This window comes from Haemaphysalis longicornis, unplaced genomic scaffold, assembly GCF_048455015.1.
Source record: "Haemaphysalis longicornis isolate Haplotype H1 unplaced genomic scaffold, Haemaphysalis longicornis Haplotype H1 scaffold_9, whole genome shotgun sequence".
Lineage (NCBI taxonomy): Eukaryota > Metazoa > Arthropoda > Arachnida > Ixodida > Ixodidae > Haemaphysalis > Haemaphysalis longicornis.
The window spans coordinates 160,251,475-160,266,440 of NW_027526460.1; the positions used below are offsets into that span (position 1 = coordinate 160,251,475).

A 14,966-nucleotide genomic window follows, 5' to 3' on the forward strand; every position below is an offset into this window, starting at 1 on the left:
TCTTCTCTACTCTTTCCTCAGCTTTCTAATCTTGACTTTTCTCTCTCCTCTCCTATTTCCCCTACTATTCCCGCTTCTGGACTGTGTTAAATGCAGGTGAGCTCCCATGAGAGCTTAATAATATCCCCAGTTCATTGATTTTCCTTCTTCCTTTAAAAATAAACCACTTCCCCCAGATTGCTTTTATCCCCTGATTTTTTTTCCTGGTGCCCTCACCCGTATTCGCGCATGCGCTGTTTGTGTATATATCCTTTTGTGTGTGGTAAAAGCATTCAATTGATATCCAGCGCTAGTCCTGTGTAATCTTTTCTTGGTTGTCCCGTCTGTACAGCACTAATTTAACATGTTTCACACGCCTCCCTCCCCCCCCTGTATGCGTCAGCTGATTGTTTTCGCAATCTATTGAGGTGATCTTCACAACTACTTGCTTTTCTGGCGAATGGAAGTTCAAACTCGACAAAGCTTCCAAATGATGCTTGTAAATAGAAATCGTATTTGTGACTGCACTTTATGCTAAACAAACACGCTTTCTTTGCCTGTGTCTGTGCCTGTCTACGAGGCATCTGCAGCACGTGTGTCAACTTTTTTCTCCTGTTGAAATGTTTTTAGGTAGTGGCCCTTGCATTAGCCTAGATTCAATAACCGTGAAATAGCCAAACCTAACATTACTATGTTATGTGCATCATGAAACTCACGCAAGGGATCGTGGAACTATAGCTTCCAGTACTTCCAACCACAAAGAAAGTAGTGCAATTGTTTATTAGTCGCTGCAGGGCTCGTTACCTTTTAAAATTTCATGCCCCCTCTCCCACAATAAAGAAAGAGGAAAATTGTGTGAGGAACTAACTATTTCCAGCAAAGCTATGACAGGTTTAAAGCCAATAAACAGGCAGGGCTAAAAGCCAAAAAACATTTTTGAAGAAAAAACAATATCATTATTAAAATAACTTAAAGGAGCCATGAAGAGAAAATGCAAGTTGATTTTATTCGAAAGATTTCGTGTTTTATAGTGCCCCCAGCGCTTGTCCGGATACAAACGGTGCTTTATTCGCTGAGAAATTAAACAATTTAGGTTAAAATTTTGATTTTCCCGCTCAATCGTGCGTTTTCGTGGTCCCAAGTGACATCACTGAAACCGACCGCTCTGCAGCCTAGAGTACCTTCATTCACGCATCCGCCGTACAGGGTAGAGACACGTATACGCTGGCGCTGCCATTTTTGGTTGCTCGCTCGCCGCCGAAGCAAGTCATTGTGTCAAAACCGCGCTAAAATTATCGCCGCAACGCGGTTTACTGAAGAAGTTTGAATCATATTATCTGTTTCGCATTGCTAGGTCTCGTGGGAAACGAAAAGAATAACGCGCTGAGCCCGTTGGCCCAATTGCGGCTGCACGGGACCGTTCGAAGGTTGTCTCCACCCTGTACCGCGGTGTTAGTTTGTTCCCGCGTTTCTTTACGTTCCGTAACCTAGATGGCGCCACCATACCGTGGCAAGCGTTTGGTTGGTTTTTGCCCGCATTTAAACCTGGCTTGTTTTTGTTCTGGGAGAAAATATTCGTTCCCTGAAACAGTGCTCGCTCGACAAATGGGGTCACGTAAGACACCGTTGCTTGCGTCAATCGGCCAGTGTCGTCTGAGTAACCCCAAGCCCCGTAGTGCTGTGCAGCGAAACGAAGCATGCTGTGCGCAGTACGAACAGCAGAACGCATCAGTACTTCTATGTTTACATGTGCTTTCGTAACTTCCACTGTTTGTCCCATCATTCTTATTGCTTTGTAAAGAATGTGCCCTAATTTAAGCTCAAATCGCTCGTTCGTCTAGTTTGTAAGTTCTACCTAATTTGCGTCTGCTTCTGCCAGCCTCCGCCAATCGCAGAGCTTAGCCCATGTGACGACATAGGTTCTGTTGCGGGAAATGAGCTGGTGGGTCGCATGACCATTCCAGTTTTTCCTAATTATGTAACCTATTTGAGCGAAGTTTACGTTAAAAGTGGTGTCAGTATGATTCTAACGAGACAATCTTTTGAATGAACCAAACTTGTGTTTTCTCTTCATGGCTCCTTTAAGCACTGGAGAAGAGGAAAAGAATGAAATAAACAAATACAAGCAGAGGCAGCATAAAAGAGCAAAAAATGAACAAAGCAAATGCAATTCTACGAGGCAGTTAGTCACGAAAGCTTACCATGAAGGAACAGACACTTCAGGAGAATTTTTTAAAAATTAGAAATTGTGTACCCTATTTACACCATGTACACAGAAAATCAGACATATTTCAATGGTTTTAGACAAGATGGAGCTGAAGTAGCCAAATTAGTTCTTGCCTTGAAGAAGCAGATTGAAGTGAATAAGAGAGAAAAACAGTCACAGGTGCTGAAGGGGTGTTACCTGCATGCAGCATCCTTCGTTTGCCCATTTTGTCGTTTTGCCTGCATGTTTTATGCCTCTCTTTTTTTTCGCCCTAGGTGCTATCTTTGTACTGGCCATTTCCACGCCATGTTTTTTTCTCCCGAATTTTTTATCCCTTATTTTATGCCAGTCCTTTCCTTTCAAGTTTCCTGTTCCCATTTCCACATGTAGCACAGGCTCCACGGTGGCCATACGTGATTTACGTCGAGTGAATAACAACTCGGCTATCTCGAGGGACATTCATGGCATACTGGATACGTACCCCTGCCCTCTGCGGCTCTCGTGGGTCCGGCGAAATACGCTTCCCGCTCACATTGCGGCGGAAGGTGCCTGCCACACTGCATTTGTTCCACGACCATTGCCTTTACTGACATTAGATACCCCAGGACAGTTTTTACAAAAGAAAGAAGATCTTCGTCGCACCACACGAGCTCTAATTCCACCGTGTGGAACGGACCTCCCTAGCCGACTCGCTCGCTGGGAGGAGGTCTTGCTGCGAAGACTTCGTGTTGGTGTCTCCCTCTCTCCCGCTGTTACCCGGGAGTGGCCACCACGCTACCATGCCCCGTTCGACCAGACGTGCCCCTTTTGCACGGCTCCTGCCCAAGATGCCGACACAGAACATTTGCTGTGGACGTGCCCTTCATTGCAAGCGGCCAGAACACGACACCTTCGAGGCACAGGCCTCCACCCTGGCAGACCACCTGACCTCCATCGGTGGATATGGGGACCCCACCACCGCTCCCTCCTTGCGTTTGTTCGCGAAACGGGAGTTAACCTATACTTGTAGCATAGTATTTATGCCAACGGGCATACTGTCGCAAAAAAAAAAAAAAGTTCCTCTTTTCTTGGTTAATCTCCCTAGCTTTTCTTATACAGTTTCTTCCTTTCTTTTAAGTAGCCCATTAGGTAATCTTAGTCTTGCTCTTACCATCACAAACTTCCCTAGAGGTCTGGTGGTATTACTGGTGGTGAAATAAAATTTTTTGGATGATAATTGCTTGTACATATAACCCTCTTGCTTTTTTTATGTTTATTGCTTGTTCTGGCAGCCAAAGAGTAATGTACGTATGAAAAGTAACTTGTGCGCAAAATTTTATTGGGCTCAGCTTGCACAAATAACTTCTCACACCTCAAACAAAAAAACCGGTGGAAGGATGAGAAGGTAAGGCTGGCAATGTCAAATTTATTTTTTTCGTTGCCGGAATTGCGACACGGAATATGTTCTATGGTGTGAAGCACATGATACACGGGCTGATGGCCTTGTGATGGCCCATTATTTTTGATGAAAATAACAATGCTGGTGACCACAATATGAATGAGCATTAGCCAGAACGTTCATAATCAGCTACAGCATTACTGGAACCCAGCTTCCGTAATGCAACTTCGTCATCATCCTTGTTGCTGTGAGCACGCTGGAATGGAAGCGTGGAAATTCCACAAGGTCTGGTGTTACACCTTTGCGGCCACCGGTTTAATGTTGGCATAAATGAGAAGGCTGTGCTACACATATCGAATTACTTCCTTCTATCGCGTACCGCATTCGCATATCGCATTCCTTCCTTTTATCTGGTGTATACAGCTGAAGAACGTCTCCAGGTGGCACTGGCTGAACCGCTACGTGCAGATGTAACTGTCGCAAATAATAAAATTGAGAGTTGATTTTATTGTCCGCTTTCTTAATGACTGTCATGTGCAATCACATTAAGTGTCTGAATACTCTATATTAGCGATTGATAGTCTCATGCTAGGCAGTCTGATTCACCTGCAATAGCTATGTTTGGCAGCTGTTTCAAAATTAACCACTATGATTGAACTAATGAGGGGCAATAACAATTCATAGGTACACTCAAATTAATTTTCTTTCCAAGGGAGACGTATATCCTTCGTCAACTTCACCTTGCACAAAATACATGACGGTCCCATCGCGACCCAAGAAAGCGCATATGTGTGTTACCTCAACATGCTTCCTTGGCGGTTTCTGTTAACAGACAGATTTCCGGCCGAACCCGCAGGCATTTCAGGCAAAACAGCCTGCAGGCGGGGTGGTCCTGATAATTGGGCGTGAACAGAAGTGGCCGTTTCCGTTCATTTGCGAAGGCACCCAGGGAAGGACAGAATAATTTTAACGCCCCACCACACGGGTGCCCATCTCACATGAATGAAGTTTACTCCTCCCCTTCATCCTCTGTGCAGGTACATACATGGGCCATAGGAGAGTAGAGGTGCAACTAGACGTAATAAAACAACGTCGCTGATCCATCGAGTTTAAGAAATGTGTCATGCAAAGCATCAAATATATTATCGAAAATTTCAGATTGCGTGTTTCAGCGATCGAAGGAGCATGCACCAATCGCACACACGTATACAGGAGATTTCTGCACCTACATTCGGGTTTACCTTTCGGCTTCGCCTTGTCCTCCTCTAGAAAACCACCTTATTGTGCAAATAAAGTTACCATTATTATTATTAGTTGGCGGTTGTTTTATTTCTCACTCAAGTAAAACACCGTTCAGTCAAAGTATAACAGCACTCGTAAACAAGAGCCTAGTTATACGCTAGGCATGGTAAAATGTTTCGTACATTTGGTTGTTTTTAATTTACGAATCATATACGGTCAAAAGGAGCCGATATGCCCAGCAATGTCTCGCGTAACATGATATGACCGGCTGACGGCGAGTTCAAATCGACAGCAGCCATACGGACATGTAGAGAAGGTGTTCTTGAAGATAGGCGGCGGCGGCGGCTTTATTCCGTATCGTCGGCAGCGTTCGCACGCTTGTCTTCGCAAGCAACGAAGTGACACCGCAGACACTAAGGCGTGTTAGAGTGAACCATTGTAAATTACCCCCACATGAGTGACGCTCCTCACAATATGCCGAAACTAAATTTGGCGCCTCAGCCCGACGTCCTTTTTTTTATTAATATTTCATTTATTGTTGTTCGTCAAGCATGAATGCTTCGAGAAAACTAGTAAAAAGCATACAAACTCGTAAAAAAACTCAGCTATTGCCATAAACGTTGCGTAATATTAGCTTAGGGCCCTAAATTTAGGAAAAATTGTTAGCCATATCTTCAACTACTGATCTGGCAACTACACCGTGGCATCATGGCGGCATCCATGTTTAGACACATTTTTGAGCCAGCTTTACCCGCCTCTGTACCGAACCGCGCACAAAGTAACGTTGTGCGTGGCCTCGCTGCTTCTGCTGCTGAAGTGTGTGTGTCTTCGTTGGTCGTGATTGTCGTGCCTGTGGCCTTGCGGTCTGCGTTGCGACCACCCTTCATCTCCATGGGTTCAGCAGAGTTCGTAGTCTAGAAACGACGTATCACCTTGGCGATGTTGAGGGTCGATGAAAAAAAAAAAACGAATGCGCTCTTCCCTGGAGAGCCTTCTTAGGGTAATTTTGCGCTGCACATGGTCGTAACGCCTGCTACAGTTATTTGAAGCTGACTTGAGACGCTAAGCTGTTCAGCGGTCGTGGAGGTGTCGGCTACTACCGCCGCAAAAGCTTCGCAAGAATGAAGCCGTAACTTGTCTGTATGCTACTAATACGAGCGAAAAACGCGCGGATTACATAGCCAATAGTTGATCATCAAAGTTCACTTCGTGTGGGGAGTGCCAGTGTTAACTGTGGTTATCAAATGCGGGGGTTCTTACTACCGATGGTGTATCTGTGCTATAATGCGCGCTGTAGTAGTGGAGGGCTTATTTTGACCACCTGGAGATATTTTACGTGCGCCGAAATCGCGACACCCGGGCGTTTTGGCTTTTCGTCTCAATCTGAAAAGCGGCCACCGCGGGCGGGATCGAACCCGCGACCTTGGGCTCAGCAGCACAACGCCGTGCACGCTGGGCCACTGCGGCGGCTGTTGGTTCTGATGTAAGGCAGAAGGCTTGGAAATTTTGCACGCTTCCGGGCACTGGTTCAGCGCACATTTCCAACAACAAAAAAAAGCCGAGCTTTCGAACGGTGATCGCATGTTCTTTCCCCTGAATTGCCTACTCCACCACCGCCCACTAGGCGGTTATCTTGTTCTTGATGCATGCACACTTGCACGACCGAGGTCCTTGACCATTTCCTGCGTAATACAACACTGATGTGGAAATGAAGGGGGAGTGGTCTTTGGCTCTGTGAATGAAGCATCGTACATCAAACGCAGCAGGAATGTGCTCGGTAAACACGTCCAGGACTAACCAATTTAAATGGCGATCGCGCGTGGAGGCGCATGGGTCATGAGCTACTACCGCAGTGTGGTAGCTTGAGCGAGCTCGTACAGCATACCTCTACGAGAAAGTGCAAGATTATGACGAGGACAAACATAATTAGAGGCATCCCACACAGCGCTGTTTTGTTTACCATCATCTGAAAATTTTTGTTTCAAGAAGCACTGGCCCGATTGTGGTAACCTTAATTGATATTGCGGAGTTTTTCGTCGGGTAGCACTTTCTCTCGTGTCAATCATTCTGTTTGTCCTTGCCATTATTTCGCGTTTTTTTGTATAAGTATACAGTGAGAGCATCCTAACGGTGCCACACAGAAAGAGCGTGCATCATGTTGTGGGTGCAAGGGAAGCACAGAGCCCATTTCCCACATTGCATCATCAGGCAGCAGAGCATCCCCTCGAAACTGCCTGCTGCCAGTGCTGAACAAGCAGGCCACTTGTCAGTGGCTGTGAGCTGCAAAATTAGAGACTTGGTGGTGGAGAAATTTAAATTTAAAGCCCCTTTCTTTTTTTTGAGAAGACGCAGTGTTTGATGCAACAGAGCATAAACAAATTACAGTCTTTTTTTATGAAGTGTGTCATTATTCAGCAGCAGTTTAGTTCGAAAGCACGAGCTGTCACCTTGATCTGCAGAACATGTTGCGGACATCAAGGCGCGGCTGTGTTTGACGCATAAGTTCTCATCTTTTCCCACTAATCAGTTCCCGCTAATCTTTTAGTGATTACACAAATGCTGATCTTGCTCTTTGCCTGTCATGATGGTCTGCTTAAGAGATTAACTAGATTTGGACATGCATGGGATTTGGGTGAACAAAAAAAAGGTGCAAGAATTTTCACCGCATCACTCTTTAATAATGCTTAACCTTCACTTATAAGATCCAAAGTTACTGGCACACTGCAATCCCCACATACTAAATGCAGTTCCTGCACCATGCCTGTAAACAGAGGTCGCAGTAATGGTCACGGAAAAGAAAACAGACAGAATTTGTCACTGATAATTGTGTTGTTCATTCGGGGGTACTACTGCCCCTCATAAAGGTTCAAGGACCTTGTTTGTAAAGATACTTGGTTCTGCAAGTTTATTTTTTTATTTGTTTAATATATGCTACCAGCCACCTCTTGGTGGCCAAGGCAGGAGTGATACAAAATTGCATACTTGCAGCCACGTAACCCAGTACAGTTCACGGCACAAAAATAAAATCACCACATAACAGGCTTGCGTGGGACATGTATACTCGGGTTACAGGAGCAACATAAGAGAGGTATCGAAGTACAATCGTACTTTTGTTCATAACACGAAGTGGAAAAGCATGATGAGAAGAAATGAAACCTGCGCATGTCACCAGACAGCTTTTACTACAAACGGGCAGTGGCAGCTGATAAGAATGCGTGGGGCGCTGCGATGCTGGTGACATCATGAGGTAGTTCATTCCAATCGGAAATTGTTCGTGGAAAGATGAATATCGCCGAGAATTTGTTTTTGTAAGCGGCATCACTATGGTTTTATCATGCTTGTTCCGAGTTTTTCGCGATGTATTGTACTGCATGTAAGTGTTAAAGGCGAGTCCTAAGTGTCCGTTGACTATGTAATACAGGAATTTTATGCGATGTAGCTTTCTACGGGACTCTAATGTGGGAAGAGCTGATCTATTACGGAGTTCAGTGACTGAAAATGGTAAATAAACCGAAGGGATTTAATTTGGATTCGTTCTAGCAAGTGTTTTTCTGTTTGTGCGTGAGGATCCCATACAACGTCAGCATATTCCAACAATGGGCGTACCAATGAGGTGTAAGCGACTAGTTTTGCTTTGTTGGTACAGTGTCTCATGCGATGCTTTAGGAACCACAAACGCCATAGGGCTGCTGATCTTATGCCTTCAATTTGCATTTTCCAGCTCAAATTAGAAGTGATTGTCAGACCAAGGTATTTGTACTGGTTAAGGGCTTTTATAGCAGTGTTGTTTAACATGTAAGTGAATTCCGAGGGTTTCCTTTTACGTGTTATGGTCATCTAGGCGCACTTAGCTATGTTTAGACTCATTTTCCAGGAGTTACACCATGCTGTAATGACCGATAAGTATTCATTTAGGGTGGCGTGATCTGTTCTTGATTGAATGGGCAGGTACGCAACGCAGTCATCCGCGAAAAAACGACACTGCACAGTAGATTCCCAGGACATGTCGGTTAGATAAACCAAAAATAAAAGTGATCCTAAGACGGAGCCCTGCGGTACCCGGGAATGCACGGGAGCGGAAACAGATTTTTTATCTGCTATTCGAACGTGTTGGTGTCGGTGGTATAGGTAACAATCAAGCCATCGAAGAATTTTTTCATTGGTTAGGATTCGCCGAAGTTTAAACATCAAATGAGAATGGGAAACTCGGTCGAAAGCTTTTTCGAATTCTAAAAAAATCGCATCAATTTGTCCACCTTTGTCAAGTGTTTTTAGAAAATCATCAGTAGTGTGAATTAACAGTGTGGTGGTTGAAAAGCCTTGCCGGAAACCGTGTTGATTTGGTGAAAAAAGTGGTTACTCTCCAAAAAAGAACTTAAGTGTTTGAAAAGGAAGTGCTCCATAACCTTCCCGGCTGTACATAACAATGAAATGGGGCGGTAGTTTTTTACGTCATATTCATCACCCGATTTATGAATGGGTACAAATACCCTTCTTCCAATCATCTGGAACTTCTCCTTGTAACAGGCCTTTCCTAAATATTAAACCTAAGTATTTGGAACACCACTCGGCATACCGATAAAGAAAAGCATTAGGTATTTCATCCGGCCCAGCCGATTTTTTTGTCAAGATGAAGGAGAGCTGAGAGGATGCCTTCATCTGTTATAATCAAGTCTGGCAGTTCGAGATTGTTAGCATAGAAATCAGGAGGGGCGTCACCCGTTCTCACAAAGACAGAAGAGAAGTAGTCGTTGAATACTGTCGCTATGAAGCTGCCATCCGTCACGTCCGCGTCCTTTATTTTAATTTTTGTTACTTTCACTTTTTTGTCGGAGAGGTGCATCTAAAATTTTTTTGGATTGTGTCGTGTAGCCGGCACGGCGACACGTAAAAGTAAACACACTACACCACTGTACGATCCATGACAATAACCCCGTTTAATCAGCGAGTATCGTTTATATACACACGAGCGCAGTGGCGCCATCCATTGTGTGTCCAATGACTCCGAAGGCCATCTGGTGTACACGAACAACACTACATCTACCCCCTCTCTTAACAATAGAACACAGATTATGTGCATAGAACAGAAACAGTCACTACCCGTGACGGTAAAATTATAGTAAAGTCTGCACTGTAACAAAGTCACCGCACATTCTCTCTGAGTCTCTCTGGTGGTCTTCGCTCCCGTGTAGAGCGACGGAGGGGCATCGGCTGCTCCTGTGGCTGATGGAAGGCCTCTGGTTCGTCGACACGATCAGCACCCAGTCCTGAGGTCGTAGTCCCCGTTGGTGGAGGCCGTGGTGGGCTTGGCGTATGAGGAGGCAGTGCCGACCCCCCCCCACCCCCGGAGACTGTGCAGCTTCCTGTATTGGGATATTTTGGGACGTGTTGCTCTTTGCGTTTGAGGACGGTGTCCGTGCTGTGGTGTTTCCTGTCGACCCGTCTGTGTCCATGTCCTCCCGCAGCGGTCCTTGTCTTGCCCGTTTCTTCGTGAACAGCTTCATGGGGTACAGCAGACAGTTGGGAGGCATTCCAAGTACGGCCGTCCTCCAGGTGGAATGACCATCGTCCTACCGGCTTCAGTATTTATTCCAGGTAGCGGGCATTTCACCCGCACGTAGGCCCCAACTTTAACTTTGGGCTCCCTGGCTGCTCTTCGCTTGTCTGCATACGCCTTATTTCTCTGTGGGTATTCGCAGACACGACGCCGAAGTCTACGCAGTTCACGGGCGGGATGGGTGCCGAAATCCGCTGATGGCTGGCCAACAACATCTAATGATGTCCTCATGTGACGGCCATGAAGCAACACTGCTGGGGAGATGCCAGTGGCGCTGTGGGGTGTGGCTCGGTAAATACCCAGGTACTCTATAACAGTGGTCTTGATTGGTCGCTGCTCTAGGAGAGCTAGTTGTATATACGATTTCAAGACCCTGTTGAATCTTTCCACTAAGCCACTGGCTTGAAGGTGGTAAATTGCCAAGAAATGCTTGATGCCCCTGTCCGCAAGCAAGCACTCGAATTCATTCGACGTAAACTGTCAGCCGTGATCTGAGACTAGTTCAGTAGGGTAACCCTCTCGCGCAAAGACAGCAAGCAGGAAGTTGATCACCGTGCGAGAAGTGATGTCAGTGCAGAATGCAATCTCTGGCCATCTGAAGTAGTAGTCCACTACCACGATGACAAATCGACAGTCAGCCGGTGGACGTTCAAAGGGGCCCATTATGTCTATTGATATTTTTTCCCAGGGCCTGTCAGGAAGCGGAACAGGCTGGAGTGGTGCTTGCCAGTTCTTGACACTCTTGTCCGAGGCTTGGCACACGCTGCAGCTCCGGACGGCGGCCTCCACATGCTTGTCGAGGCAAGGCCACCAGTACTTTTCCCTGATGCGCTGCTTAGTCTTCACAATTCCCGGGTGCAACTCATGAGCTAACTGGATGAATGTATCCCTTAGCTTGGCAGGCACTACAACGCGTTCTGTGCGCAGAACCAACCCATCTACCGAGAGTTCATCTCGTATTTCGTAGTACGGCGTCAGTTCTGCGGCAAGTCTTTTCCTTGTTGGCCATGATGACTGGACAAAGTGCACGACCTGCCGTAGTATGTCATCCTCAGCGGTAGCAACCTGAAGATTGCCCCAATGTACAGACGATGTAACCAAGGACACAACCTCTTCATCAACCTGGAAGCCACCTTCTGTGTCTGGCACGGGCAGTCTGGACAAGGCATCTGCTACCTGGTTGTGGGCTCCGCTGCGGTACTGTATTTTGAAGTTGTAGCGCAGCAGTCGTGCGGTCCACCTTGCGATACAAAGTGGCCGCTGTCCTGTGCTACGGGATGAGAGCAATGCCACCAAAGCCTGGTGATCCGTCAGTAGAGTAAATGATCGGCCCCAGAGGTAAACGTGCCACTTCTCGCAGGCCCACAGACAGGCAAGGGCCTCACGCTCTCCGGCCGAGTATTTTCGTTCTGTCTCTGTTAATGTCCGCGATGCAAATGCCACAGTCCGCACATGGGACCCCTCCACTTGCTGCAGTACGGCACCGAGACTGTACGCAGAGGCATCTGTTGCGACAATGACAGGTAGCGCCGGGTCAAACATTCGTAGGACCTTGTGGGATGCTAGAAGTCTTTTTACTCCCGCGAAGCTCTCTTTCGCGGCGTCATCCCAGTCGAAGTGCACGTCTTTGCGAAGTAGACGGCGCATTGGCTCTACTTCCTCTGCCAGTCGCGGCACGAATTTAGAATAGTATTCAACTAGCCCCAAAAAGGAGCGTAGCGTGGCTGCATCTTTAGGCGCAGGAGCATTAATGATTGCATCAACCTTGGCCTGGAGCGGTGCTATACCCTCTCCGCTGACGCGATGTCCTAAGAACGACAGCTCCGACGTGTTGAAGACGCATTTTTCGTTGAGCTTGAGCCCAGCTCCTGCTATTCGTTCCAGCACTTGCTCCAGGTTTTGCGTGTGTTCGCTATCCGTCTTGCCAAAAATGATTATGTCATCCAAGTAGCACAAGACCCCTTTGCAACCTCCAAGAATTTTCGTCATGATCTGCTGAAACGCAGCTGGTGCCGATGCCAACCCGAAGCAGACCCTCTTGAATCTAAAGAGGCAATCGTGCGTTATAAATGAAGTTAGGTCTCTGCTGTCTGGGTGGAGTACAATCTGGTAGTAGGCTGATGCCAGGTCCACCTTGGAAAAGCAGCGTGCTCCATTGAGGGCATGAAGCAGCTCCTCCATATGAGGCAAAGGGAAGTTGTCTGCTACTATAGCTTTGTTTGGTTCCCGGAGATCGACACACAGTCGAATGCTACCATCTGCTTTGCTGGCTGCTACAATAGGAGATACCCACTCGGAAGCATTGACTCTCTCAATGACATCAGCAGCAAGTAGCTTCTCAACCTCGTCAGAGACAGGCTGGCGGACTGAAAATGGTAGAGGCCTCAGCTTCTGTGCGACTGGTGCGATGGAGGTTTTCATCTTAACTTTGTGTTGCACACCTCTTACAAGTCCCAGCCAGGCAAAAACAAGTGGCCAAACTTGGTCCACAGTGTTGGCGGCATACCAAACTTGGGAGGGCCAAGGGGTTTTTTACGCATGGTGCTTTGGGGAAGGCCTGAATTCATAGCTGGAAGCTCTCTGCATTCCTGCGTGGACATTTGCAGGCAGCACAGTTCCTCTCCCATGATGCGAAGGCCAAGGGCTTGAACGGCATCCAGGCCAAGGAGAGATGTACCACATGGCGTAACATGAAAAGTTACCATGGCTTCTTTCCCCTTGTACGTGACTAGGGCGTGAAAGGACCCGAGAACGGAAATCTTCCTGCGCGAAAAATCCAGCAATGTAAGATGGGAACTTGTCAGTTGTATTGCGTTTGCGAACAAGCCTTGGAATTGGTGCTCACCCATAATAGACACGGCCGAGCCTGTGTCAACCAAGAAGTTCATGGTATGCACCCGTGTCGTCGCAGTAACTGGCGCGACCTTGACATCCACGTAGACGCCGGTACTCTTATCAGTACGGACCGCCAAGATGCTAATGACACTGGCAGCATCACCTTCCGGAACGATTTCATGGACCTCTGCAGAATACCCTTCTCGGCCGCGGGACGGTAGCTGCGACATGCTCTCTTATAGTGGCCGCGGCGTCCGCAGGCAAAACATGTGCGACCACGCGCGGGGCATTCCGAAGGCGAACAACGTGTTGCGCCGCAGTTTCCGCAGGCATTTGCATTTCTAGGCCCGGCGACAACAGCGGCGGCGGCATTCACATCAGGTGAATGTGCGCTGTACGCACGTGAGCTGAAGTGGCGACGGCCCGGGAGGAGTGTGCCATTATCGCCGTTATCTCGTCGACCCTGCCTGGCTGAGCTGTCTTGCAACTGCTGCTGAATGCGCTGCACCGGATTGGCGACTGTTTCGGATTCACGCTGGGTTTGCTCACGAAGCCGTGCTACCTCGACAGCATGATCGAACGTCAGGTTATCGCCTTCCAGCAGCAATCGCTCTCGTAGCCGCGGGCACGTGACGCCTGCTACGAACGGTTCACACAGGTTTTCGTCCGCTTGGGTGGCGAAATTGCAAAGAGCTGCTAACTCTCGAAGCGCTACGGCGAAATCAGTGATTGGCTCACCTTGCAGTTGACGACGCTCCCGGAATCGATGGCGTTGAAGGCGGACGTTGCAAGGGGCGGCGAAATGCTTCGAAAGCATCTCAACGGCTACGTCGTACTCGTCGGGTGGGCGCGGGGCTCCAGTGGTCCCGTCTTGCGTTCCAGTAGCTGCAGTGGTTCCGATGATTCCAGCGGCGGCATCTGGCGTGGGCGTGACACCGGGTGCAGCACTCGTTAGCTCTGTCTTGGTTTGCGTCGTACTAGGCGGAAGCGCGTCGAAAATGCGCTGTCCTTCCGTACCAAGACAGTGAAGCAGGAGGGCTCGGCGACGGGGTGCGGGTAGCTCGGTCGCTCCGGACGCCAGCAGAAACCTATCGAAGAGGCGTAACCATCGGGCCCATGGAACATCGGGCGTGCCGGGGGTGGCAAGAAACGGAGGCGGTGGCAGAATTCCCGTGAAAGACATCCTCGTCGCCAGAATGTCGTGTAGCCGGCACGGCGACACGTAAAAGTAAACACACTACACCACTCTACGATCCATGACAATAACCCCGTTTAATCAGCGAGTATCGTTTATATACACACGAGCGCAGTGGCGCCATCCATTGTGTGTCCAATGACTCCGAAGGCCATCTGGTGTACACGAACAACACTACAGATTGGTTGTGAGAAAGTTGTGCATTTTTACGTTGAAGAAGTGAAATTTGGAGCTTTTAATCTTGTTGCGCAGTTCGGTGCGGAGTCTCGTCAGAACAGTACTGCGTGGTTGTGTTTTTGTGCGAGACAGGTGTTTTATCTTGCGTTTTAGGTGCAGTATTTAGCGCGTAATCCAAGGACTACGGCCGTGTATTTTTTTCACTTTCTTCGGTACGAATGAACTGATACATTAGCTGGTTAACGCCACAGCGATGTTGAAGATGTTCGTTGGAAATTTTGTCATATTCCTCTTCTAGGAGGTCCAAAATAGTTTCGTCCGAAGCAGCATTGAAATCCAAGAATCTACGTACTTGGGTAGCCGAGAGTGTACACAACATGTTGGTTTTAAATAATAC

General features: G+C 47.7%; 1 pseudogene; it reads right to left on the reverse strand.

Moving 5' to 3' along the window:
• Positions 1 to 13,162: 13,162 nt before the first annotated feature.
• Positions 13,163 to 14,422, reverse strand: LOC144153523 (uncharacterized; annotated as a pseudogene).
• Between the last annotated feature and the right edge of the window lie 544 nt (positions 14,423 to 14,966).